The sequence below is a fragment of the Phasianus colchicus genome, chromosome 3 (genome assembly GCF_987193195.1).
Source record: "Phasianus colchicus chromosome 3, bPhaCol1.hap1.1, whole genome shotgun sequence".
In the NCBI taxonomy this organism is placed as follows: Eukaryota; Metazoa; Chordata; class Aves; order Galliformes; family Phasianidae; genus Phasianus; species Phasianus colchicus.
Window position 1 is genome coordinate 18,485,297 of NC_143438.1, and position 26,171 is coordinate 18,511,467.

Genomic DNA, 26,171 nt, shown 5'->3' on the forward strand with positions numbered 1-26,171 from the left:
ACCTTCAAATCTGTTTAAAACGAACATAGATGAGCTGTCAACAGCAATGATAAAGATGATTCTCTGTTTTTTTTTCCGTACTGTGCCTCATCACTACCATGTTTACTATCTGTGACCTTATTATACTATGCTGGGAATTAATTTTCCTTCACTATAAAAAGTCATCTGGGGCCACTGATCATCACAAGAGTGTTAATCGACAGCAAAGGTATGCTAGATTCATCATTATGCTGCAGAAAATAGAATCAGATATTTGTGTTATATTTTTTGTTTTATTTTCTTTTTAGTAATTATTTATTTACATATTTTTCTGCACACTTAAGGCATGAAGTTTTAGAAGTTCTGAATAAAATCACTGTTTTTGTTTTTTGTTTTTTGTTTTTTGTTTTTTTTTTAAGAATGTCATTAGATGAACTAACATTTCCATGTGTATTAACATCTAACCCAAATTCCCTTTTTTATATAGTCCATTATGAAATATGTTTTATTCCATTTCTAAGTCATACAGATGTTTGATAGAAAGCAAAATAGATTACACGAGGCTTGACTAAACAACGTAAAAGCCATGGTTTTTGATCTTCCCCAGAAGTTTGGACATTCTTCCTCCTATACTATATCTTTGTTTCTGTAAAGGTAATGGAAGCTGAACACTTGCAAACTTCCTTGCTTGTTGCTGTTAGTTGGAATATAGGGATGAAAGCACAGTCAGATATCCAAGCCAAGTTCTTCAGAAAGAACTCCACTAAGTGAGCAGAGTAATTCTGAGTAACACCATCACTCAGAGTATTAGTTTTCCAGTGTAGAGGAACCACTCAATCTGTTTGAAGAGAGATCATAATATATGTACAGGATTTTGCTTCTAGAAGGGGGGGAGAAGGAAGAGCAATGAGGAAGAGAGGCTGGAGGAAGAAGATAGAGGTAGGCAAAAAAAAAAAAAAAAATCGCTGTCATACCTTTTCTGTGCGAGAGGAAAGGAAAAGAGAGAGAGAAAGGAAAGGGGAAGGGGAAAGGGAAAATAGATTGCAACACATTAACTCATATAAAGCTATGTCCATAATTCTAGTCTATGTCAAAACCTAACTTTCAGAGATGAGTTTGCAAAATGAAAGGATAATAGGACTCACATCATTGAAACTTCAAGCATATACTCGTAGGTGTAATTCATGCTTTTAGAAGAGTACAATTTCAGGCTGAAAATGCTCTCTTGGAAGAGTGCCTGATGAGAAACACCAGCAGCATGGTTTAGGTCACCATCAATATGATGTATATTCAAACTAGTGACCTGGGGATAGGTAGATCTTATTTCCTTTTACAGTCATCAGCAGCAGAGAGAAATCCACCAAACTGGATTCCTGGCTTTCCTTTATTAATTGTTAAAATCTGTGAGGCAACAGAGAAATCCAGAGCTTTATAGATGACCAGACCACATTCCCAGTAAACACAACACTCTCAGTACAAAAAATGATATCCCTTTCTGGAAAACTCATTCAAGTCAAAGCGATTATGCATCATTTTATATGCACACCCAGAAGCAAATGCACACATATCATCTTCAGTGAGCATCAGAACCATAGAATGGCTTGGGTTGGAAGGGACCTAAAAAGTCATGCAGTTCCAACTCCCTTGATGTATGCAGGGTTGTCAACAGATACAGAATTATGGACAGTGCTCTCAGTTTTTCTTTATCCTGAAATAAAAGCACAAATGGGAGAAAGCTGTGAGACTCTTCCAGCCTTGGCTTTATCTCAAATGAAACATATACGGTTAAGTACATTTCATTATGTTTTAGTATTTTCAATTTCTTGCTAAAAACTATACTATATCTCTCCTTTTTTTTTTATTTATTTTTATTTTTATTTTTATTTTTGGTAAATAGTTCTTATTGTTTATTCTAATGAATAAACGAAGCTTTTTAGCTTTTGATTTAAAGATAGTTATAGACTTTCTGAAGTCCTGTCTTAGCTTGATTTAATTTTCTTCATAGTGGCTGGCATGGTGCTGCATTTTGAATTTAGGATGAGAATAATGTTCATTACACACTGAAGTTTTAGTTGCAAATCATTGTTTGCACAGAGCCAAGGACAATTCATGTTCTTCTTCTGCTATGTCAGAGAGGAAGCTGGAAATGCACAAGGAGCTGGGAGGAGACACAGCCAGGACAATTGACTTAAGCTGGCTAAAGAGATGTCACATACCATGTGGCATCATGCTGAATAATGAAAATGGGGTAGTTGGCCAGAGCAGCCAACTGCTGGAGCCAGCTGTTTGGACATTGGTAAGTTGACAATGAGCAATTTCTTTGTGCACCACTTATATTTTTATGTATACTATTATATTATTGTTATTAATATCCCTTCATTTTCAGTCCTGTCTTACAAACTGTCTATCTCAACACATGAGTTCTACCTTTTTTCAATTCTTTCCCTCATTCCACTGGGGGAATAAATGAATGTCTGTGGTGATTGCTTGCTTGCTGGGTTAAACCATAACACTGAAATACATATATTATAATTTATACATATAAATGTATAAATGTTGCACCTCTGGGATTATAGAATTATCCATATATCAGTCTTATAAGATAATTCCCCTAATTTAAATTTTATATATATATATATTTTGTTGGAAAGGGAGGAATAAGCATTAAAAGTATATCCATTTGTCAATCCTTTTAATGATTTGTATTCCTTCCATAAAGAATGAATAATTTATCTTAACTGAATTAAAAAGAGAGAGATAGAAAAAGAAATGCTCACTAAAACTGTTGACAGTGAATTTATAAAAATGTAACAGAGAATATTACAGCTTCTCTATTAGTGTTTTTAACGTGCACCATTGAAAGACTGCGATAAAATTCCATTTGTCATTTACCACTGCACTGGTTCTAAATATTCCGAGGGATTTTTATATGAACACAAACTGATGGAGAAAATTGGAAGAAAGACTTTTTTTTCTTAAAAAAAAAAAAAAAAAAAAAAAAGCAGATAGTATTATCAACAATTGCATAGAAAAAGCATTGATTCAATTATCTATAAGTAGTTACCTGCATGCTCACTAGAAAATAGAAAGAATATCCCAAAATGTGTGAAATTTATATATAATAGCATTATTTCTTTATAGAAACCCTCCATAATCAGCCTAAAGGCACCAAAACAAAGAAGTGTCAAAAACAAAAGAAAAAGAAAAGAGGGAAAAAAAAAGAAAAAAAGAAAAAAAGAAGAAAGAAAAAAAGAAAAAAAAATATTTTCCAAGTCTTTAGAAATATGTTCAATTGCTTACAGTGAAAACTAACTTTATGTTACTGGTAGAAGTGTAAAGCTGGGACATAGAAGTAAGAACTGTAAATGTAAACCTTTAACCTTCTCAGCTGAAATGACTTCAGTGTAAGTATTCATTTGACTGATGTATAACCTGAAAGCTAAATGGGTTAAGATCATTCTGTTTTTGATGACCCAGAAGGGACACCTTGGTCATGTTTCAGCACTCATTTGTTTGTAAAGCTTCTTAACACACATGGAACTGTGGATACTGAAATCCTCACCTCGAAAAAATTTTTAATATTCCCCCAACTGGATGAGTTTCTATGGCTCATTTACTCTGCTCCCTAATTCTGTGTAGAGTGAGACAAATAGGCAGAATTCTCGCAGAACTGTGCTATGTTATCAACGAAAAAGGGACATGCTGGGAGAGACAGAATATTTTCCTTTATGGTTTTAAAAGCCAAATGCATTTTTACACTCAATAAAGATCCCCTGCCACAGCATAGCCCCCATTAACCCTTCTACTTGGCAGAGCACTTATGCATGGGGGGAGGAGAGCCTGGTGAGGAGATCAGAGTATGACCTAAAGCAAGTGAGATCATCCGCTCTCTTATCTGAGACTGTTCTGGTGCTGGCTTCATATGTTACTGATGCCTCCAGCTGCATTAAATTATATTGTTTGCTCCCTAACCTCTTAAGTGAAGCCAGTGGAATTATGAGGCTGAGAAATAGATGAACGACAGCACAGAGAAACCACAGTTTGTGGGTGCAAGCCCAAAGGAGCTCTGATGTTATGATGTCATATTCTATATAACAGCAGTGTACGGATGCCTGAGACCACATATTAAAGGCCCTCTACAAAAGTAACACAATATTTTTCCTAGGAAAAAGCTTTTTTTTTTTTTTTTTTTTTTTACCAGTCTCTCCAGGAGCCACTGATGCAACTCTTGTGCTAGAGGTTCAGCTGTACGTGGGCTACGACATGGTTTCCATACAGCAGAAGCTAGGTAGCTTTCTGAGGAACTGATAAAATTTATTGTTGGTTTGGTTTTATTTTTATTTGTTTTCTGAGGCTTTCAAGCTTTCTGACAAACTGTTAAACTATGACAAAGAGCCATAAAGAGGTTCAGAGATATATTCAAATGAGATAAGCAAAGTGCAGAAAGAGGTAAGACTTGAGACTGTGATAATTAAACATGTAAAGATTCAAGAGAAAGAACAGTGAAATGAGGAGGTATTGAAATACTAAGAAAAAAGCAGGGAGACACAAGATGCCAATCAGCAGCACTGAGTATGAGCCCTTTCCAAGTAGCAGTGGAAAATGACCCTTACCATTGGATAGATCATAGAATCCTAGAATCATAGAATCACCAGGATTGGAAAAGACCTCTAAGATCATCCAGCCCAACTGTCCACCTATCAGCAATAGTTCTCACTTCCCTGGGCAGCCCAATCCAGTGCCTGACCACTCTTTCAGAGAAGTAATGTTTCCTAACGTCCTGGTGCAACTTGAGGCCATTCCCTCTAGTCCAATCACTAGGTACACGAGAGAAGAGGCCGACCACCAGCTCACTACATTCTCCCTTCAGACAGTATAGAGAGCAATAAGGTCTTCCCTGAGCCTCCTCTTCTGCAGACTGTACAATCTCAGCTCCCTTAGTCGCTCCTCATAAGGCCTATTCTCTCAACCCCTCACCAGCTTTGCTGCCCTTCTCTGAACCTGCTCCACGGCCTTGATGTCTTTCTTGCAGTGAAGAGCCCAAAACTGAACACAGTAGTCTAGGTGTGGCCTCAGCTGCTGAGTACAGAAGGACAATTACTTCCTACACTTTTTCTGATAAAGCCAGGATGCCATTGGCCTTCTTGGCCACCTGGGCACACTGCTGGCTCATGTTCAGCTGAGCTTCAATCAATACCCCTAGGACGATTTCCTCTATGTAGTCTTCAAGCCCCAGGCCTGTAGTATTGCCTGAGATTGTCAAAGTGATCAAAGTGCAGGACCCAGCATTTGGTCTTGTTGAACCTCATCCCATTGGCTTGAGCCTAGCCATCCAGCCTGTCCAGATTCCTTTGTAGGGCCTTCCTACCACCAGGCAGATTGACACTTAATTGAGGATTGTTCGGACAGCAAAGACACATTTTTAACAATAATAGTTACTTTTTAATAATGGTAGCTCTGTAGCTCTGTAGCTCTAACTACCTGCAATTTGAGCTGTGTATATCCTATTTGCAGATGTCTTTGCTCATGTTAAACATCTTCCGAATGAAATGACTCAGGCAGGAACTGTTATAGTGGTCATGTATAAGTCTAAGTTGGGACAGTGAAAGGCAATCTCTATTCTGGCTTGTGACATTTACTTTGGACATTAGGAGTAAAGCTCTACCTTCTATACTGGGACAGTAGTGAATTCCTGGAACATGCTGAGTACAGAAGCCTTCAGGATATATTCTGAAGTTGACTGCTGACTTCCAACTTGCAGATCAGTATGAAAGCCTGGTAATGACAATGTTGGAATGAACCATTCCTGATCTCTGCACACATTCGCAGCATGTACATTAGATTTAGCCTTTCCACCCCACCTTTGTTTTGATAATAGCATCCTTCATGTGTTAATCCTTTTTGACTTTATACTGTCCTTCCAAATCAAATAATCATACTAGAAAGCTTCAAAGCATACTGACTTCTAAACCGCCAAGCTTCACCTAAATGTAAAAACAATTGTAACTCCGCAGTTAAGAAAATCCATATTTGTTTATTTATTTAAAACTTTTTTGACAACAATTACAACTATATGAAGTATAGATTGGGGTTTTCTGTGTTCAAATGGCAGCAGAAAACAAAGAAACAGAAATAAAACACCACCAACAGACAAAAATCAAAACAAAACAAAACCCAGAAAACCCAGCATATTTATCATCCACTAACTGGCTCAAGTATTGAACAAATGATCTGGATGTCTGACCTGCAACAGTCTGGAGGCAAAAGTTTGCAGACAAATCACTCTACAAAATAATAACAATATTGTAACACCAGCTCTCTGCATTACCATTGATTACCAAAAGAAACACTTCTCAATAGCCTGAGAACTGAATTGTTAGCACACTTTCCAAAAATGTTCACTATGTTGCATTTTTCTTCCCTAAATTAGGTACCATTGATAATGTGATGTCTAATCCACCATTTCTCAGACTGTTCATATGAGCTATGAACAGACAGTGTCTTTTTTTTTTTTTTTTTTTTTTTTTTCAGCCAATTTTTCTTACTAACAAACACTTAACCTTTTTTCCTCCCAGTCTTACGAATCTTCCATCCTGGAATACTTAAGGGAATATTCTGAGACAAATTCTTCCAGACATTTGCAATTAATAGTAAGGTAATAGTAAAATTAATAGTAAATTTTTTCATACAATAAAATCAAATTAATTTATAATACCCTTAGAGTCATGCATGGCCTTGAATAGTAAACTGCGTAGTTACTGGCACAACTCTTCTTTGTCTAAAGTAGTTCAAACATTAAAATGCTCAGCAAGTGCTCAAAGGCACTGGTGAAGAGAAACATCTGAGGTAAATTTAAAATTTGTTATGATAAAAAGAGTGGAATGTGAGAGCTTGTTATGAAGAATATGAAATTCCAATATCATACATCCTCTTGTTTCAAAATCAATCCAGTCAGAAAGAATAAATAACATCACACTTTGTAATGAAATAATAAACAAGCTATAGAATTATAAATTACAGTTAGCTATGTCATTGCATTTGGGTATCAGCCATTCTGTGTTAAAGAGAGAGTTCACTAATCTAATTAAAGCTGATGGGACTGACATTCACAGGAGCATTTGGATACTACACATCCTGAATTCTGACTTCAGGAAAAATCTTGAGCCAAACTAGAGTTTCGTTCATACTGCATTTCACTGACTTTATTGAGTGGTTATTTTACATCAAAAATGTTGTAGAACAAATATGAAGAGCAAGCCAGTTTTAACGAAAAAAAAAAACATGCATTATTTTGTGTAGTCCACATGCATGCTCAAAACCTGGAAAACTATATACAAATTTCCCTTAAATTTATTCTTCTCCAACTTACATTCATGACAGCAGTCTGATCTCAGAAACAGAATCATGAAAGTTCATTAGAATTTAACTACTTATAGATCTTGACAACTGAGCTGGAGGATGAGAGAAAGCTTCCCCTTGATTCAGACACAAAGCAGGGACTTGGTAGAGGATAGTTGCAGTATATGGGTAGAACCTTTAAGCCGCTACTTTTAACTTAAATAGCTCCCTCTGGCACAGTCAGCACTTTGGTGACATATAGTTCGGGTGAAAAATGAGAAGAAGACAAAAGAATGAGACAGCTTGGTCTCTTGTATGCTTATCCTTCCTTTGCCCTCTGGGGGCATACTGTCACTCCTGCAGCTAGGGACCTTATGCTTTAGATGATGTATTCCAGGTGTGTGCTTTCTCTACTGGATAACCCAGGACTGATCCATGCTTCTAAGGAGTTGATTTTCAGTTCCTACAGCTAATGTGTCAGGAAGACTCTATTGGTATTATTAACCCAGCAGGTGATTTATGTGCTCCTTGCAACACAGTCACATGCGCTGGAAATTAGCTTTTGAAAGGAACGTCTTACCAGCTGCTGATTACTTAAAAGAGCAAAATAACTATGTTCATAATAAAAAGACAAGGGAATTATTTGCTGACTCAGGTTAACATCCAGAGAGTGGGCAGAGCAAAACTGTGTATCTTAACTTCAGCTGGTGAGCTAGATGTGTCACTAACACAATAGATACTTTCATTGCCCTATGTACACAGAAGTGCTGCTGCAAAACTTAAATATATATAGGCATATAACACTACTAGAAGTGATAAACTAGTAAAAGTAGCCTCTACATTATGAGCAAGAAGCTTTGTCACCTCTGTAGCTTGGAAGACTACATTTTCTTTGTAGTTAACAAACCCAGAAGGCAAAACCAACTCTTGAGAGCTGAATGACTTAGGATGTTTTTGTGTTTTAACACAGCAGGCAGCTCAGCATCACACAGCTGTTTGCTCACTCCCTCACAGTGGGATGAGGAAGAAAACTGGAAAAAGGTAAAACTCATGGGTTGAGATAAAGATAGTTTAAAGAACAGAAAAATAAGAGATAATAATATTAATAATTACAAAACAACTAAAGTACAGAGAAACTGCTCACCACCTGCTGACTGGTGCCCAGCCACTCTTTGAGCAATGGTTGCCCCTTCAGCCAACTGTCCCAATTTTATTGTTCATCATGATGCCACATGGTATGAGACATCCCTTTTTGTCAGTTTGAGTCAGCTGACATGGCTGTGTCCCTTCCCAGCTCCTTGTGCATCCCAGTAAAAGAAGCTGAAAAGTCCTTGACTAAGTGTAAACACTGCTTGGCAACATCTAAAACATTGCTTGTTATCAACATTATTTTTCTCCTAAATCCTAAACATATCATCGTACCAACTACTATGAAGAAAATTAACCCTGTGTCAGCCAAAACCTGACAGGACAGATGGAATGAACAGAAATGCAGTCCTGCAAGTAATTTTGTCAATACTGACTACAATTCCTAGTTTATCTATTCTGTTTTAACAAAAAAAGCATGTTTACATAGGGAAAATAATGCTCTTCAGCACTAGAGGAACCCATGTCTATTTCTCTGCCAAATTGTACCATCACCTGAGTCAAAAGAAATATAAACTAATCTATTATAAATAGTTACTCCTATTAGACAAAGCACACAACTGGGAGTTGAAGTTGTAAAATAGCTGTGTTTTTTTTTTTTAAAAAAAAAAAAAAAGAAAAAAAAAGGAGGGGAGTAGGGAAAAACAATTCTGTCAGCACCCTGGGAAGAGGAGAAGAAGGACAGCAGGGGCTCCAAGCACAGCCAGAAAACAGATCCCTGGCAACCCTGCGTAGGAGAACATGCTGGAGCAGGGCTTTCCTTCACCCCTGGGAAGACCAGCTGGGACAGGACACGATGTGAGGAAGGAAGGGCAGCAGAGAGGATTTGACAGGGTCTGATATCAGCCCCATTTCCCATCTCTTCACTGCTTCTGAATGCGACAAAATGTTATTGCAAACTCCTTTCCCCCAGGCTTTTAAGTTCACCAAAACAATGTCAGAAGCACAACATCTAGTCAATAAATATCAGGAACTGTGCAAATATTAAAAGATAAGACTGAAATAAATGATTTAAAAAAGAAAAAAAAAAAAGAAAACATGAAAGAGAAAGCATTATGATTCATCAAATTCCTGGGAACAGATGTTGAACAGACACAATTCCTATACCCTACTGACGACTTTTACTCAGCTGAAGTACTGCTTACAACAGTTCTGAGGAAAGATGCAGAAAGCAGCACTATCTTGAGTGGTTGCTAGCCAGTCAGATTACAGCAGAGCTCTCAGCAGGCAGAATGAGGAGTGAGAATATAGCTAAGGAAAAAAAAGGATGAGTGAAAGGTGAGCACATAGTCTGAGAAAGTAAGAACAAGGAGTGAATATGATATGAAGGGAATGAGAGGGAGAAGAGTGAGCAAAGTGATTGGAGAGGTTTTCCCTGAATATTACAGAAGCAGTGTACCTGTTGACACTCAGGAGTGCTGCATCATGCACATTAGTATTTCAACTCAATAGGGAACAGAAAGTGAAAGGAAATCTTTCAGGATATCACAATTAATGATATTTCTGTAACTCGAGGGCATGCAAGGTAGAAATACTACAGGAGATAAATATTTCTACTTTCATTATTGAAGTGCCTCCTCCCTCCCCTCCTTTCCCCCTACATTCTTGAGAATCCAGAATCACAGAATTGTAGGGGTTAGAAGGGACCTCTGGAGATCATCTAGTCCAACACCAATACCAAAGCAGGTTCTCTAAAGTAGGTTACATGGGAAAGAGTCGAGTCAAAATGTTTCCAAGATTTTAAAGCCTACTACCAAACAAAGCAAAATAATCCTATTAAATGTCTTCTGTCTGCACTTATTGTTGTACAGCAATACAATTCTCAAGCAAAATTTTCACCAAACTCTGTAATGAGCCATTACAAACTTTTGTGCAGCTGCCACTGCTGTTGACTGGCCTTTTTATGAAAGTCATTGGCAATTTCCTATTTTGCCCTCCAGTTCCCAGGGTAAGACTCTTTACATAGTAAAGATTCTGAAGCTGGTCTCATTAGCTGTCCCAACTCATTCTGAAGGCTGGCCTGTTTTCAATGAATGACTACAACATCTGAGGATCCATTACCAGTTTATGGAAACTCAGGGGAGTTGAGACAGCTGAAGTCAAAGGCTTTGTCTAAATTAAAAAAAAAAAAAAAAAAAAAAAAAAGATACAGAGACTGAGGAATTAATTGTTTTATGAATTGTTGAAATCTGAAAGTGAATGATGAGATGAGAGTGCACAGTAAATCCAAAGGAACTCTGAGTATCTCTATCTCAATCAATTCTCTTCAGTCCTTTACCTTTCACTACTACTTGTCATACCTTAACAACTCTTCCATTTTATTAGGCTGCTCCTCCTTGTTATGGAATTGGATGACGCATAATGTATTTTTAAAGACTCTTTACCAAGTTGCCTTAAGTTTCAAATTATCATCAGTACAATTTTTTATCTATAATGCTCATCTTTAATTTTGCTATTCATGCCTATGTCACATTTTTTACATTACGATTGATTTCTGTCTTAGTCTAATTAGGGTGTCTGAGAGTGGAGACACTGTAACAAGAGAGCAAAAATACTATCTGAAATAGAATACAACTACAATTGGATCTATATTTATTATTTCAAAAAGAACATTTAAAGTATCTAGAAGTTACAGGGAAGGTAGCTTTCTTAATTTAAGGAGCTAAGGCAATGACTTGTTGAAATTACAGCAGGACAAGAAATTTTATCCTTTTATTTTTAAATAAAAATACTACAGCTCTTATGGCTTTTGGCAGAGCAAGGGAATTTACAGGTAACCAAAAAAATAATGGAGGGCTTGATCTTATGCAGTTGTGGTTTGCAATAGTGAAGAGAGAACAGAAAAACCTGATGGTACATTAATGAAAGCTCCACTGCATAGCCTCTAGTTGTCCTGCCTATCATCCAAAAAGTGACTCAGAAGACATCAGCAGAAGCTAAGCATATAGTTTGTAATTTTTCCTTCTATCTTTAAATTGTTAGGACAAGCTAAGTTTACACAGTGATGAATATTTACACAAGCATAGTATTTTCACAGTGAACAATGCAAAGAAGTAGCAAGGTCTGTACATATGTTAACTGTAAATAAACCTGCTCAAGACTAGAAGCAGACTAACTGTAAAAGCACAGAGCATTGTTCAAGCAAATGTATCTTTCTTCTCAAGTAATTTTTTGACTTCATACCATGCCAGAAATTTAAACTGTAAACATGTGTAGAGATAGCATTCTTAGGAGATCAGAATTTGACCCAAATATTTTTTTTTCTTAGCTTAATTATTGCTACCCCTCTGACTTTTCCACTGATTTTGAGAGAAGATCTATAAAACAGACTTATTTTTGTTCAGGAAATACCATAGCACTGAGACATGAACACCAACTGGCCATTTCTAATGTTATTTTCTTAATATTATACACAAAGACACTCAGAATAAAGTAATGATGCCCAGGAGATGCATCTAATTTTATAACAGTTCTACTTGGTAGCATCTCAGCACATACTAAATGGGACACTTTCACGTATCCTTTGCCTTTATTTCCATATGCTATATCAAATTAGTCATTGACATTCTGATGCTCTTGGATTTAACATATTCTAGCTTTCACATAATATCTCAAGCAACAGATTTGGTCTTTGGACTTGAGCAATAAGTATCCAATTTTATTTCTTTATAAACCTTTGTTTTTCTTGTCTGAGCTATTCTGATGAGTATCTTAGTTTTTGTGTTTGAATGTCTCTAGTTGTGGTGGAATGGTTAAAGACATTATTTAACCCACTTATACAACGTGATCAAAGGTTGTAATGATGACAGGCAAGGTCCTAAAAAAGAATGTAAGAATTCATATTCATATGTAAGTTAAGACAATGTAAAGCAGTATAAATTTGCATCCAGCAGCATATAATGTCTAAAATATTACCTGATTTACTAATGGTATGGCTAATCATTAAACAAAAGAATGAAATTATGGGAGACATACATCTAAGAGAATGATTAGTATCTATAACCACTTCAACAAGTAAATGGTCATATATACAATTATCTGTCTCACCTATTACTGGGGTTAATCAGTATCAAAACCTGAACTATGAATTTTGTTCAGATTCAGATTCTTCACCACACATGACTGGCTAAGGGTTCTATGTTCATTACACTGAGAAGGTATAGGCTTTCTAGGTGAATGAGCACCCTTGTTCTTCCATTTGCTCTCACTCAGTGCCTGAAAAACAGTCAACCAGGAATAGAAACAGTGCAAGCTACATATTACATGTATTCTGACTTTTCAGTTATGTTCTTCTGCTTTTTTTGAAAATTGCTTTGCCATCCATTGCCCCAAAATATTTTTTAATATACATCATAATTTAATCATGACTGTGAGTCTAGTTCTTCTTTAAAATTTGGTGATAGGTTCTATAATTCTGAGTGATTCTATTACACAGTGTCTTCCACTTACACCAAACTGAAAAGCTTAATTGGTGACTGGTATTCATTTTACTAAAATAAATATATAAATAAATCACTGATATTTGTTTAATTGTTGTATTCTTTTTCTGAAAATATTTCAAAACTCCTCAAACATCTGATGATTGGAAGTTCAGTTTTTACATTTCTAAGTTATACTCTGCTTTAGAAGAGAGGAAAAACAGTTGAAATAGAAAGGTAGCACTAACAATTTCAGTATATTAGTAATTCTCATAATGCAAGTAAAAAGAAAACTGATGTTTTAGAGTTTTATCTTGTGGTGAATAGAACACTCATGATAGCTTTTTGAATAAAAAACAAGACATCCAATTTTTGTCAGTTGAATAATAAAGCAAGGAAATCTTGGTATGGATTAATCTGTAGAGTAGAATGTAGCTTTTACTTAGAGGACATTCTGATAAAATATATACTAGGTCAGATTTTTCTGGCATAAAGAGTTTTGACAGTAAGGAATGGAAAACAGATAAACTATAGTAGGCTTCCGCTAACATAAAGAGAGCAAGGAGAAAGGAGGTGATTAAATAGAAAACAGGAAAAGGGGAAATCATACTGTATTCTGGGGAAAAAGAAAGAAAGAAAGAAAGAAAGAAAGAAAGAAAGAAAGAAAGAAAGAAAGAAAGAAAGAAAGAAAGAAAGAAAGAAAGAAAGAAAGAAAGAAAGAAAGAAAGAAAGAAAGAAAGAAAGAAAGAAAGGAAGGAAGGAAGGAAGGAAGGAAGGAAGGAAGGAAGGAAGGAAGGAAGGAAGATTATGTACAGAGAGATAAGGGTCAGGGAAGGGATTATAAGAAAAGAATAAAGAATTGGTAGAAAAATAGCAGGGTATAAAGATACGGAATTCACTGAAGTCAAAATAATATAACTGAAATAAGTATATAAAAAACAGAAGAATGTAATATTATTTATTATATTTAGATGTTTCACTAGGACTGTAAAGGGCTGCCTAACTGTTATTTCTTGCTTGGAAAAGAGCTCACTCATTCATAAAATGTAAACAGAAGAAGCAGGTGGGAGAAGCTGGCAGTAGGGTTAGCCACATGGAACAATTATCACATTTTAAAGTGTAAACACAAGATAATTAAAGTCAGCTCAAATTTTACTAGACACTATAATTACTGGTTGGAAATCACTCATTATGTTGTAAAGATAGAAAAAGATAGGTAATCAGTAATACGGCCACTGTGAAACAGATAATCCCAAATAATCAAGGACTACATTTTGCTCATATTTATATTACTGTGAATCAAACAATACTGAAGAGGAGTAAAGGCTAGTTTTACCTTAGTAAGTGAACTCTTGTTTACCTGTTGAACTTTCATTTTCCTCACAGTCACTTACTTCTCAGGAATTTTGAAAACCAGCACTGTCTTCTTTCTAATTCTTGAAGATGGCTATTCCAACAACAGATCTAGTATGTACTTCCTTTAGAATAGGAAACATGTTTCTACACTATCTTCGGCAGAAATGAGACAGCAGAAATTCAACTGCATTTTTTATGCATTTAACACACTCCTCTTAAATTAATTCTTAATAACACTATAGGGGTGGGGGGAGGGGGAGCTTTCTAAAATACAAAGGGTGTTCTGAAACAGTGCCTTCTACTTTATTATGTTGGACCATGACATCAAAGGCAGATGTTGGTAGTAATGGCAGTAGAGGATAAACCTTCTCACCAGTATTGCATTACATGCTGTTGCCATATGACAGATGGCAGCAGAGGGACAGTCTCTCAGAATGGTGTCTGACATGGAAATGCGTATGAGGCAAAAGTATGTCAATGAATTCCTCTATACAGAAAAAAAAGACATCTATTGACATTCAGTGATACTTGCTGGACATTTCTGGAGACCAAACAGTGGATGTGAGAACAGTGAGGTGGTAGGTAGTGAGTTCCAGCAGTGAAAAATACAAGAGTGGGTCACCTCTACTGGTGCAGATTTTTATGAGCACAGCACACAGGCTCTCAGTCTTTGCTGGCAAAAATGCATAGCTAAATGGTGATAACTGTGTAGAAAAGCAGTATTTTGTAGCTGAGAGTGTGCTCTATCAGATAGTGTTATTGTGCTCTTTGTATCCGTCTCAATTTCCACGGAAATAAATAAGAGGCATTACTTTCAGAGTGACACGTGTACGTGTATTTACTTAGCAATTAAGAAACCATGCCATATAGTCATGATGCAAAAACTTCATTCTGCATGTCCCTTTAGCTTACCACCTTATAAATATGTATTCTTATCTATTCAGCACTAATTATTCCTGATTAAAATTAGTATTAGAACATATTTAGAACTCATTAAACAAGTGCAAACTTTAGAGACAGATGTTATAAAAACTATGGTTTAAGAGTGACTTAAGTTGTGTGGCAGAAATATTTAACTTGCACAATGTAGATTGCTTAGAATTATGTTAATTTGATAGCCATTTTCTCCCCGCATCTATAGTTTAAGTTTTAAATTCTGACTAGAAATATTTAATTATATATATTGCAGAGTAGATGTTCAGAATTCAATTCTTCGGTGTCTCTATTAAATGCCTAATGCAATGTTGAAAGAATCCTAGGATGCAGTCAAGGCACTGGAGCCAGATTGACATCAAATGCATAAAAGACAGAGCTAAAGATGAAACAAGCCAAAATTCTCTTTCATCCACATTTCTACAAATATATGTGCATTAAACAGGTTAAAATGTACTTTTTTTTCTGTAAATTTAACTAACATAAAAAACAATTCTGCTTCGGCCTCTATAAGTATCAGGGAAGACAGAAGGTCCCTTCTCATTACAGACTTTAACTTTTGTGACCAGTATCGTTGTTTGGATCTAGCCTTGGATTAAGAACTACAGTTAGTTAAAATAGAAGGATATCCCCACTTTCCATAGAGTCAGGCTTGCCTATCAGATTGCTTCTGCTAGTTATGATGAAGCAAAATAAAAACTATCAAGTATACTCTGTATGAGAGAAGAAAAAAAAAAAAAAAAATCCTGTTGTAATTTTTTCCTGGTGGAATAGTCACATGGTTCATTGTGAAATAAATCAATGATTTCATCCATCTTTTTGCAAATCAATATCAATTCATCAGAACCTTTTTCAAACTTTAAATAAATGCTGAAACATTTGACAAGTGAATTGTGCCCCACAGGCTGTTTGCAACAAGTTTGTTATGCCTTTTGGCTACTCATTTTTCATGCTGTGATTACTCATTGGATTGTGTACTTCTTTTGCTGTACCTGGATCACTCAGGCTGTTCAGAGAATAAAAAACTAAGAAAAAGCTTTATTTGTTTCTACTCACCCTTCTTCCCTCCCTCCCTCCCCTTCCCCCCCTCCCCCCCCGTGGAAATAAATAGGATGCATTACTTTCAGAGCAACCAATGTGTGTATTTGCACTTGAGTACTCTATAAAATCTTTTTTTTTTTTCTTATTTTTTTCTCTTTTTTTTTTTTTTTTTCATTATAATAATTTGAAAGCATTTTTTTCACCCTTGGAAAATGGATATTGTTTGGATGTTGTTTCCTTTGTGAAGATTTTAATTCTAGAAGTAATTCACAGAAAACAAATGTTTTACAAGCAGATGAGCTGTCTCTTTTTGTTTGGTAAAGGTGCAGGAAATATCTATAAACAGAGCTGAAATCAATATTTTAGTTAGAGAAAAAAAATCATTTAAGATCAGTTTAAAATTACTTGTGTTGACAGCAGGTTTTCTTTATCCTTAGTCCTACACTGATTAAGACTGAATTAGAGCTGCTTAGACCCTGTAGAGGCTAAAGAGTCTTTAGAGATGTGTAACGTATGTTGGTCATGGGTGACTGAATAACTGGGTCTAACTGCCTACTGGAGCCTCTTCTCTGCTAAGTTTTATGACCTTTCCATCTTCTGTTTGGGTGGAATGTCAAACATGGTCTTTTTGGAGGCAAGGTTTATGGTTGAGGCTTGCACAGCTCTAGGTGTGTCTGTGCAAAATTAGTGTAGGTCTCTTGCATTCCTGTGGAAAAAAGGCAGCACTGAGCCTACACTTCTGCTTCCTAGTTGCAGGATAGAGATATAGTGGAGCATGAGGTCACCTGTGGTGCCCTCACAGCCATAGGCAGACAACACAGAGGAGGGTGAGGACAGGCCTGGTCTTGTCAATGGAAACATGAGAGAGAAGCTCATCTCCAGTGTTACAGTTTGTGTAGTTAATCATAAACTGCCAGCATTAAGGTGTGTCTGTAAGTATATATTCTCAATGACTTCACCAACTGTGGATACATGATTTAAAAATAGCTGATGTGGACAACTATTAAATAAAAATGGCTAGTATGACTAAATATAATTTTAATTATGTTTATAATTTATGATGATTAGTTCAATGTATTCTGAATTCATAAAGTAGTTATTATTGATACACTTTTCCTAAATGAATCTATTGCTGATTGAATAAATAATGTATATATTACATTCTCATGTTTTTTTCTATATAATGTGTATATGAATGCCACACACAACATCTTCTAAAGAAAATGTTCTTAGCCTTATAAAGTAGGAAAAAATGAGGGTTATGATTGAGGGTTGTTATTGCTTTGTTTTTGTTTCTTTCTGGAGCTGACCTTGATAGCAGGTTGCAGGTGACTAATAATCAAACTAACTAAACAGTAATTATGTTCTGTAAGGAACAACAGAAAATACAATGTGATTGGTTTGAAGTAATGTTTAGAACAGTTTCATTGTTCTTTGAGAGAGAATGTTGTTTGTTGGTGTTTGTTGTTTTCCAGGTGTCTGGCTCATTTTTTTTCTATATGGAAGAATTTTTAAATGGAAATATTAATGCAATTGTCTAACAAAAAAATACTTTCCTTGATAACATTTGAAATATTTTGAAATATAATTTGGATCTTCCATATATTCTGTAACCAAGATAATGTTTGCATAATATTATTTTCTGCAAGAGGAGGAATATTTTATTTAGAAATATAGACAAACTATAAAACACATTTAATGTTTAATTTTCATAGAAGCACAGAATTGCTCAGGTTGGAAAAGATCTTAAAGATCATTGAGTCCAACCACAACCTAACCATACTACCCTAACAACCCTCCACTAAATCATGTCCCTGAGCATCACATCCAAACGGTTTTTAAACACATCCATGTGTGGTGACTCTACCACCTCCCTAGGGAGCCTATTCCAGTACTTAACAACCCTTTCTGTAAAGTTTTTCCTGATACCCAACCTGAACTTCTCCTGGTGCAACTTGAGGCCATTTCCTCTTATCCTGTCACCTGTCATCAGTAAGAAGAAACCAACCCTGCTCTCACTGCAAGCACCTTTCAGGTATTTGAAGAGAGCAATAAGGTCTCCCCTCAGCTTCCTCTTCCCCAGACTAAACAGCCCCAGTTCCTTCAGTCTCTCCTCGTAGGGCATATTCTCCAAGACCTTGTTGCCCTTCTTTGGACTTGCTCCAGCACCTCAATATCCTTTCTGTACTGAGGTGCCCAAAACTGAACACAGTACTTGAGGTGAGGCTTCACCAGTGCAGAGTACAAGGGCAGGATTACCTCCCTAGTCCTGCTTACCATACCATTCCTGATATATAATCCAGGATGCCATTGCACTTCTTGGCCACCTAGGCACACTGCTGGCTGATATTAAACTGACTGTCCATCAGTACACCAAACTGAAGATTATATCAAGATAATTATAGAAGATTATAAGAAGTAGAAGTGAGACTGAAAACATAGGTAACAGACCTTTTTTTTGTTTTGTTTTGTTTTGTTTTGTTTTGTTTTGTTTAGGCAGACCCTTGCAGACAGTGTCTTAAGTGGAGCAGATGCTTGTAGCTGTCAGTGTAGAGTCAGACCATGACTGCAGTCACCAAGGTGAAAGTACAAACTTGTCCAGCAGGTTTAATGTGCATCATCAGATGTGGAGTCATGTTCAAATCAACTTATTCTGATATTCTTCATCTGAAGATATGGAGTGATTGGTTCGCTAGAAATACGTCTTTAAAAGCATCTCAGCAGTGATTCTAATGGATTTGTCATAGAGAATTTTAGAGAGAGGTTAAAATTGGCTGTCATTCAATAGAATTTGGAAAGGGAATGAGATCTTTTGGAAGGATGACATGGTTTTGCTCAAAAATAACACTGAGGAACTATCTTTTTTAAAACTGTACCTGCAACATTTAATTTTTATGTATTAAATTTTGCAGTATTTAAACATAAGATTAGTAAAAAAAATCAGAATGTGGTATACATGAATTGCTTTTTTCATTACTTTTAAAATAATTTCTGTTATATCATTTACATCATTTAGACATCTTCAAAATTAAGGTATACAGGTAAAAGGAGTAACTGCGACAGCACTATAATCATCAGACACAACATCTATGAATTTTACTTTTTTAATGGAAATGTAAAAGTGATAAAAATTCTGTAAACTTTGGAATCGTATCAAAATTAATAGGTTTGTTCAGCTTTGGAGAGAATTTTGCTTTGTTTTCAACCATATTAGGGAAGTCCATCTCAGATCTGTGTCTTTCTATTTTGTTAGATTTAATAAGATGGCTTAAAGTCCTATGGAATATTACAGAAAAAGAATGCCTCTGTTGGAAGAATTACTGATGTTTCCATTGTGACAGTTTTGCCAGTTTGGACTACACATGGATCTAAGCATGGCATAGCAGTACTAATGCAGGTGCAGTTTCCTACATTAGCATGTATTTAAAGCTTAAATTTTTAAAGTATTAATGTAAGCACTTTGTTGTATTCTGATATTTAAATTTACTCACAGGAATAGCTATGTTAACATCTACAAGGATTATTCACTTGAATTTTGTTAAATCTAAATGTAAAACATGATGACAATAGTTTTCTAACAAGCAATTCATCAGTAAAAGACGGCTTTCTATAAAAATTAAAGGAAATGAAAACTTCATATTGATAATAAAAGCACCTTAATGTTTATTAAATGAAATTTTTATTACATTTATTAAACTTTTGTTACACTGAATTATCAGTTTCTTCTGCATATTCCACGGAGTTTCATTTATATAAGAATTCTTTCTTATTTTTGTTTTAAAATTTGGTTACAATTCTAAATTTATTGTCAATTTTATTAAAGTGATCAGAGTTGTTCATTAAATAATGCCTGACTTCTATCTAAAACCATGAGGAAAACATGAATATAATACATATATATTTCTAAATAAAATGAGAGTAATTTTATTTTCCAAGTGCATAGGTAAAGGTTTAAAAAAAGTATTCCTTCTAGTACAAAAAGTAATAATACAACTCTCTGATTGCAAGTAAAACAAAATAAGCCATAATTTATTTTAATATTTAATGCTAGCAAGATCAAAGGAGCTTTCTTGTGAAATCAGAAGGTTGTGTAATGTAGATGCCATGTATGAACAACCACATGCATCAGTGCAGATTAGGGGTTGACCTACTGGAAAAAAATCTCTGCAGAGAAACATGTAGGTGTCCTGATGGACAACAGATTGACCATGAGCCAGCAGTGTTCCCTTGTGGCCCAGAAGGCCAGTGTATCCTGAAGTGCATTAAAGAGTGGGACCAGGACAGGCGTGCTTCTCCCCCTCAACTCTGCTCTGGTGAGGCCACATCTGAAGTACTGTATCCAGTTCTGGGCTCTTCAAATCAAAAAAAGACAGGGAACTTCTAGGGAGCGTCCAGCAGAGTGCAACAATGATGACTGGAGGCCTTGAGCATCTTCCCTGTAAGGAAAAGCTGAGAGACCTGGGACTATTCAGCTTCCAGAAAAGACTGAAGGAGAAGGAGTTATCAACACTTATAAATATCTAAAAGGTGGATGAGACAAGGCTCTTTTCAGTAATCCCCAGTGACAGATCAAAGGATAGTGGGCACAGATTGGAACAAAGAAAGTTCCATCTGAACATGAGGAAAAATGTCTTTACTTTGAGAGTTACAGAGGCACTGGAAAAGGCTGCCCAGAGAGGTTGTGGAGTCTCATTCTCTGGAGATATTCAAATCATTCCTGGATGCTCTTCTGTGTAACCTATTCTAGGGAACTTGCTTTAGCAAAGGGTTGGATTAGATGATCTCCAGAAGTCATTTCTAACACTTATGATTCTGTGATTCTAATTATCCTTCTGATAATTAGAAGGAAAAAGGTACAAAAATATAAGGTAGTCATTTGCTTTCAATACCAGACTGTAGCATAACAACACGTTAGAACTGACCTTGGGCAGAGAGGACCAGATGAAGTTTAACAAGAGCGAGTATAGAGTCTTGCCCCTAGAGAGGAATAACCATGTGCACTGGCGCAGGCTGGGGGAGGAGCTGGAGAGGAGCTTTGCAGAGAGGGACCTGCGTGTCCTGGTGGATGACAGGTCGGCCATGAGCCAGCAGCGTGCCCTGGTGGCCAAGAAGGCAAGGGCATCCTGGAGTACGTTAAAAAGGGCATGGCCAGCAAGTCAAGGGAGGTGATCTTCCCCCTCTATTCTGCTCTGGTGAGGCCTCACCTAGAGTACTGTGTCCAGTAACAGCCTCCCCAGTACAAACAAGATAGAGATCTCCTGGAAAGAATCCAGTGAAGGGCCACAAAGACAATAAAGGGCCTGGAGCACCTCTCTTACGAGGCGAGGCTGAGTGACCTGGGTCTGTTCATCCTCGAGAAAAGAAAACTCAGAGGGGATGTGATTAATGTCTATAAGTATCTAAGGTGCAGGAGGAAAAGGCATGAGGCCAGACTCCTTTCAAATGCATGGCAATAGGACAAGGGGAAATGGGCACAATGTAAAACATAGGAAGTTCCGCACAAATGTGCTTGAGAACTTCTTCATAGTAAGGGTGATGGAACATTGGAACAGGCTTTCCAGAGAGGTTGTGGAGTCTCCTTCTTTGGAGAAGTTCAAGACCCCCTGGACGCCTACCTAGTCTAGAGAGCCTGCTCTGGCAGAGGGTTTGGTGCCCTCCAACGGGGTCTCTAGAGGTCCATTCCAGACCCTACAATTCTGTGATTCTGTGAATCATCAAGTGGAGTTGCATTCAAATTTCATTCTGATCTGATGATGATAACTGTCATTAAAAATGGTTCCCTGAAAATCACTGCAATGCAGAAACTGTTGTAGCAGGTTCCATTATGACATTAATGTCTCTCTCCTTAAACACCAGTATTTATCTCAATTTAGCTTTAAAATAGTCATTTCTCTTTAGTAATGATTTATGTGTACTCAAAATTATCATATTGAAGATTAATAGAATCACAAGAGTCAATATCTAGTTCATTAAATCCTTAGTGGAACACTTAAAATAATTTGATAGTGGTGAAATGTTTTGAATGACACATTTTATTTTATCCTTAGAGAAACTGAGTCAAACATTGATAACTCTTCTAAGCTTTTCATTCCAGCGTTCAATAACTCAGTTTCATTTAAGATATTCCTTCTTGAATTTATTTCTGTTGTTTCAGAAGGTTAGTTATGCAGCCTTTCACAGCTGAAGGCTAAATAGAACAATTAACAGAAGATGGAATATATGGAAGATGTAATTTATGGAAAGTAAAATCAGTAAAAATGAGAAACATAATGAAATACAAAGAAGATAAAGCAGACAATGCTCATTCAGATCTTTTTTTTCTTTTTTTTCTTTTTTTCTTTTCTTTTTTTTTTTTTTCTTTTACATTCTTCAGAAGTTAATCTTGGAAATAAAGTTCCAATCTCATTCTTATTTCACTTTTTCATCCAAATGAAAATAATGCTTATATCTGGAGGATTCTGTTTCTTCACTGGACAGAAATTTGTTTAATGAACTGCACTGCTTGCTGCTATGTTTCAAATTAAAACTATGTTTAAGAGTTTCTATGATACAATTTGTACTTTCAAGGGATTGTTCTTATATTTCTTGTTTCTTTTTCCTATCTTCTAGTCTTACAGACGTGATCTCTGTCTTCTTACCTTATTTTCCTAAGCTGGGAACTCAGCCAGTTCTATTTCCTTTCCCTATTGCATTCATAATTGGCGAAGAAAAGGAAATGAGGACTCTTCTGATGTGTCTTAGAAGGTTATTTTTTCAGAAACACGTCTCAGAAACACTGTACATTATATAAACTGTTACTTGTGCTAGGTTCTGATTCCATCTAGTATATTTATATTCAGTTTTATGAAGCAAATGAACAAATATGATAAATAGAAACTCTGCATGTGAGAGAAACTTTCAAATGATGAGTCAATATTCAGTGACAGGACTGCTACCAAACCAAAGGCAAATTCACTCTGGAAAACCAGATCCTATTAAGCTTTCTCAAAAATAAGCTCTTCAAAACATTTGTCATTTTCTAGAATTCTGATTTTTCAGTTTATTTTTTAATTAGTGACACTGAGGCAGAAAATATCAATGAAAATAGGAGAAAAATAATATTCTCTGCTAGTAGAAACAGAGTGTATCTGCAGTGATATAGTACCACGCATATATTTCTTTATTTTTTTACTATTGTAGCATCATATCTTCATAAGTGACACACAAAATGGCTATTATTCAAGGCCTGAATTAAGTCCTGAGGCTGTCCAGCCTTGTCATATTACCCAGGTGTGATTTTAATAGGAAGGGTAAGTGTGGCTTTTTTCTTTAAAAGCTAAGAACTATGGGCGAGATGTGAGAATTATAAAGCTAAGATGCCGTGTAGGCACTGGAAATCATGTAACTCTCCTAATAAAATTCAATCTGTAAACTCACTCCTCTAAATCAGAAAAAAGGATACAATTCTACTATCACTTGTGTCATAGCAGAAGTCTCCTGCAGTACATCTTTAGTAGCCTGCTACAAGAGTTCAAGCATTCCATGCAAGAGTCTCATAAACTGAAATATATTGTGTCAAATAGTCATGCCCTGAATTTCATTTTGGGCTATTTTTGAATATATGAAACTTCCAAAATGGACTTAAAATACACTACAAACTATACAAGCTGAATGAACTACAGATTGCATTCACTCCATTAAATGTGTAATACTCCAGAATTACAGAATTAAATCTCATACAATTTTGTATCAGTATGAAGTTTTAGTTACTGTTATAGTTAACAGCTATCCTAATTAGAATGACAGCTCTACTGGAATTCTGTTCACAATAAAATTAATAGCAAGAAAATAAAACACACCGAATTGAAGTTAGTGTATAAGTAACACAGGACACAGAAGTGCATACCCATAATAATGGAATTGCAGTCAAGATCAAAATGCAATCCAAAGCTTAGCTCAGCAATGTGTCAGTTGTGTTAAGTGACTGAAAGAGATATGTGATTGAAGACATGCTGTGACCACAGGAATCTTCTTAGACAAAGACAAGTCCACCGATTTCAGTTTTTTTGGAAAAGTAAGTAAAAAGCACAATACATAACAAAACCTCTGACAAATTATTTGATTTTTTTTTGTTCACCAAATAATGCTAAGAGATTTTTGAGAGGCATCCAGGTTTATAGATTTCTGCTTGCAAAACAACTCTTATCCATCCTGTCTTTTTATCTAGCTTCCTAATAAACAGAAAAAAAAAAAAAAAAAAAAAAAAAAGTATTGAACCCCCTGTTTATATTGACTCAGGCCACAGGGTATCTCAGATGGGGTCCATGGAAGTGAATGTGTCTGACAATGTACATTTATCCCCTTTATGAAAATAAAACATCCATACAGCAAATTCGTACTTTAGCAAGGTGAGCAGAAAATATGTTTCTAGTTTTCTTTTTTAATACATATGAAAGAGTACATTCTTCAGTAAATGCTCAATTGTTCAGATTAAACTTATCTTCGTTGTGTACAAAATTTTTTTTGAGGTACCTAGAACCACTAAAAATGCCTTGCTTATGAAAAGAATTGTAATTAAATGGTTATATGAAGATCAAATATACCTAGTTTTATGCTCAAAAAATTGTTTTGAGTGGAGCCAAAAATTTATAGCAAGTCCAATTAAATCCTAACAATAAACAATATAATTAAAATGTCAGTTATCCATTGATGATAACTTTCTGCTTCAAGTTTTGAACAGACTGACCAGAGGTGAAACCTTACTGGACATGGCACTCACCAATGAAGAGGAGATCATCAAAGATATTAAGATCAGGGGCAGCCTGGGCTGCAGTGACCACAGCCTGGTTGAATTAATGATCTCGAGCAACTGGAACTGGCAAAGAGTGGAGTCAGGACCCTGAACTTCAAGAAAGTGAACTTCAGTCTGTTAGGAATTGCTGGACAAGATCTCCTAGGAAGAAGTCATTAGAGAAAGAGAAGTGGAACAAAGCTGGGTACTCTTTAATATCTTTATGAGAGCACAAGAGCTGTCTATCCCTCATAATAAGAAAGCAGGCAATGGGAGGCAAGAAACTGGCATGGCTTGTCAAAGACCTGCTGGTCAAACTGAGGGCAAATATGGACAGTGGAAGAAAGGGTGTGTCTCCTGGGAAGAATACAGGGATGCTGCCCAGACTTGCAGAGATAGGATTAGGACAGCCAAAGTACTGATAGAATTGAACCTGTCAAGTGCTGTTAAAAAAAAAAAAAAAAAGGATTCTACAGGTACATAGCAGGTACATAGGTCAAATGAGGCAGGCCAGATGACAAAGGAGAATTTCCTATAACAGATATGAAAAAAGCTGAGGTACTCAATGAGTTCTCAGTCTCACTCTTCACTGCCAGCCAGGATTATCATGTCCCTGAACTTGAACTTCTAGGTGGGAACTTGGGGAGCAAACTTCTCCCCGATGTAAGGGCAGAGTAAGTCCAAGACTGACTCATGAGACTAAATGTGTAAAATGGGACAGAATGACATACATCCCAGGGTCCTAAGGGAACTTGCTAATGTGGTTGCTGAGCCACTCTCCACCATATTTGAAAAGCTGTGTCTGTCAAGCAAAGTCCCCAGAGACTGGAAAATGGGAAACATCACTCCATTTGCAAGAAATTTGCAAACTTGAGGGAAAACAACTTCTTACATGGGCAGATAGTGACAAGACAAGGGGAAATGGTTTTGAACTAAAGGAAGAGAGATTTAGATTTGATGTCAGGGGCAGGTTTTTTTACTGAGAGAGTGGTGAGGTGCTGGACCAAGTTGCCCAGAGAGATTGTAAATGTCCTGTCCCTGGCTGGATTAGATGGGACTCTGATCAGTGTGATCTAGTATTTAATCTAGCGGTTGGCAACACTGTCTGTGGCAGTGGAATTGGAACTTGATGATCCTTGAAGTCCCTTCCAACCTAAGCCATTCTCTGATTTGATATTTATATGAAAAGC